The sequence below is a fragment of the Kogia breviceps genome, chromosome 10 (assembly GCF_026419965.1).
Source record: "Kogia breviceps isolate mKogBre1 chromosome 10, mKogBre1 haplotype 1, whole genome shotgun sequence".
NCBI lineage: Eukaryota > Metazoa > Chordata > Mammalia > Artiodactyla > Physeteridae > Kogia > Kogia breviceps.
The window spans coordinates 55,142,940-55,146,592 of record NC_081319.1 but is presented as its reverse complement, the minus strand read 5'-3'; the positions used below and the strand labels follow the sequence as shown (position 1 = coordinate 55,146,592).

Sequence of the window (3,653 nt, the reverse complement as noted above, 5' to 3'; positions counted from 1 at the left end):
TTGGTGTATGTCAGATGACACTGTGATATCTGTAAGATTTGGGAGCGGGACACAGGGAGGTTCTCTGTGCTCTCAGTTTTGGGATTTGCCTCAAGGAGCCTATGAGCAATGCCAGTGAGTCATTCCTTCTCTAAGATGTGGGCTGTGCTAGGCTTTTGAATTACAGAAAGGAGAAAAAGAAATGGTATGACTAATTAACCAATAATTATAAAACATTAAATGTGCAAAAAGGAAACCTACCTGATGAGGCCATGAGAGAACTGTATAATAATAGAGGGTTGTGTTTGTTTTAATGAATGGGGATATGCACTTATGGAAGTTTTCCTTGTGGAAGATTCTAAGGTTATTTAAGTCAGAAATTGGTTAATTCTGAGTCAGTTCCTAAATGTGTGTACATGCTCTTGGTTTTCTTTCTGGGAGTCATCTAATTTTGGAACTCATACTCTGAAGTGTGAGAAACTTGAATTAATTTCAGAGGAAATACGTTCATTAAAGGCCAATGAATGTCAGTTCACTGCACCAGCTAGCTACTGCTGTGTGACAAATCAATTCAATGATTTAAAGCAGCATGTGCATCCTGATTGGTGGGGTTTTGCTGATTTGTACTGCCCTTGATTGTATAGGGATATTTCAAGCAAAGGATGCAGCTGGGCTTGGCTTCTTACTGCCACTTGGCTCAGACTGCTTTATGTGTACTCATCTTGGGGCCCAAGCTGAGGGGACAGAAGCCACAGAAGGGAACCTCTGCTCATGACACAGGTGGAGATGTGAGAGAACATGCCCAATCATGTAAGCAAGTTTTAATCTTTCGATTGTGTCATGTTTGCTGGCATCCATTGGCAGAAAAAATGGCCAAGCCCAAAATCAAAGTGTGAAGAAGAATGTCCCTCTCATGGAGATGGTGTGGGGTGGAGTGAGTGAATAGTTCTAGACAATTATCCAATCTGCCATAGAGTCCAGAGCTAAAAGTTTATTTTTAGAAAGCATATTTTAAAAGTGCACTCCCAGGTCTTCCCTGGTGGCGCAGCGGTTAAGAATCCGCCTGCCAGGGGACACGGGTTTGATCCCTGGCCCAAGAAGATCCCACGTGCAACGGAGCAACTAAGCCCTGCACCACAACTACTGAGCCTGCACTCGAGAGCCCGCGAGCCACAACTACTGAAGCCCGTGCGCCTAGAGCCGGTGCTCCGCAACAAGAGAAGCCACCGCAATTAGAAGCCCACGCACTGCAACGACGAGTAGCTCCCGCTCGCCGCCACTAGAGAAAGTCTGCACACAGCAACGAAGACCAAGGCAGGCAAAAAAAAAAAAAAAAAAAAAGGTGCGTTCCCAGGTGATTCTAAAGGAGAAGAACCACATATTGTGAGAAGGTGTTGACTTTTAAGAGTGGTGAGCAGACCGGCCAGAGCAGGGGGGTCAAGCGGCGGCACCCCTGGGCCCGGCCATGGTGCAGGCCTGGTACACGGACAAGTCAGGCGACGACCCGCAGCGGCCCCACCACGGGAAGCCCGGGCGCCCGGTCGCCCTGGAGCAGCTGCACGGGCTCGGGGTCCTTTATTGGAAGCTGGATGCTGGCAAATATGAGAATGATCCAGAATTAGAAAAGATACGAAAAGAGAGAAACTACTCCTGGATGGACATAATAACCATATGCAAAGACAAACTACCAAATTACGAAGAAAAGATTAAGATGTTTTATGGGGAGTATTTACACCTGGATGACGAGATTCGCTACATCCTGGACGGCAGTGGGTACTTCGATGTGATGGATAGAGAAGACAGTTACAAATCAGGACTTTGAATTTTAACAGAAAAACTTGTACATTATTTTGTTTAGTTAACACTTCTGAGATTCAATTATACCTAATTCGTTATAATCATAGAAAAACCCTAAATTAACCTATTTGAAGGGCAGTTTGCTTTAAGTATTTTTTTTCTAAACTGGATTAAAAATCTTTATGTCAAAAAAAAAAAAAAAAGAGTGGAGAGTATATATTTTTGCCACCAGAAGAAATCAATGTTTTTCTTTCTTTCTTAAAGTTAACTTTTCTATATATCGAACTTCTACTCAATCTACTATTATTAATTTCATGTCAGCCAAGTATACAAGTCAGGGTTTTCCAGAGATAGAACCAATAGACCATATATAGATATATAGAAGGAGATTCATTACAAGGGATTGGCTCACACAATTATGGAGGATGAGAAGTCCCACAGCTGGCTGTCTACAAGCTGGAGGTCCAGGAAACCAAGTGGTGTACGTCCAGTCCAAACCAAAAGCCTTGAGGACCCGGGAGAGCCAACGGTAGAACTCCTAGTCAGAGTCCAAAGGCCCAAGAACCAGGAGCCCCAATGTCCAAGGACAGGAAAAGATGGTGTCCCAGCTCAAGCAGAGAGCAAATTTGCCCTTCCTTTGCCTTTCTGTTTTATCCAGGCCCTCAGTGGATTGGATGATGCCCACCTACATCGGTGAGGGTGATCTTCCTTAGTCTATGAACTCAAACGCTAATGTCTTCCAAAAACACAGACACACCCACAATGTTTTACCAGCTATACAGGCATCCCTTAGCCCACTCAAGTTAACACCTAAAATTAAGCATCACACCAAGTGACCATCTGATTTTACTGTGTCTTCCTTGTATCCACTGTAATTTTGTGTTGGGGGGGGTGGTTAAGATGGCTGGAATGTGATTTGGCCCATTTTTTTCCTTTTTCAAACCTTGGGTTCAGAGTTGAGTTAATGATTATCCTCAGTTTGGGCCACATATTTATCATGAGTCCATGTAAGTCCCCTTTTTTCGTATTTTTTAAAAAATGTTTTCTCTTTAATCCTCATAACCTAGTCTCCTTCTGTTCCCCTCTCTACCTTTGGCAATGATTCTGAATCTTTAAATGTGTAGTTGTCCTTTGGTATCTGCAGGTTCCAGGAGCTCCCTTCAGATACTAAAGTCTGAGGATGCTCAAGTCCCTTATATAAAATGGCACAGTATTTATATATAACCTATGCACATCCTCCTGCATACTTTAAATCATCTCTAGATTTCCTATAATAGCTAATACAGTGTAAATGCTATGTAAGTAGTTGCCAGTGAATGGCAAATTCAAGTTTTGCTTTTTGGAGCTTTCTGAATTTTTTTTTCCTGAATATTTTTGATTGTTGGTTGAATACTTGGGTGTGGAACCCCTGGATACAGAGGGGCAACCATGTATCTTTCTGTTTGTATGTGTTCTTTTAAAGTGTATATTGATAGTTTTGCGCTATTGTATTTTTAAATTATGTAAGTAGTACTGTGTTATAGATCTCATTTTATTCCTTATTTTTGCACTCATTAATTCTCTAATTACACTCATTCATGTTACCATGCATATCTATTATCCATTGCTTCTCACTGCTATATAGTACTTGGATGTTTGTATCCACCATCGGGTTTGTTTCCTTTCTCCCAAGGATGGAGGCTCAGATTGCTTCCAGTTCTCCATGACTACCAATAATCCTAAAAAGAAAATCTTTATACATACCCCCTTATGTGTCAAACCTTATGCTACCATCCTAGACAGTCTGTTACCTCAATTTGTCATTAATACACTATTTAAGGGCTTAAAGCAGGGAAAAGACCACATTTTGTTTTAGAAAAGTGACTAGATGTCATGTG

At 41.9% G+C, this 3,653-nt stretch overlaps 1 pseudogene; it reads left to right on the top strand.

The window, feature by feature from the left end:
- Nucleotides 1-1,444: 1,444 nt before the first annotated feature.
- LOC131764142 (acireductone dioxygenase pseudogene) lies at nucleotides 1,445-1,801 on the top strand (annotated as a pseudogene).
- Nucleotides 1,802-3,653: the final 1,852 nt, after the last annotated feature.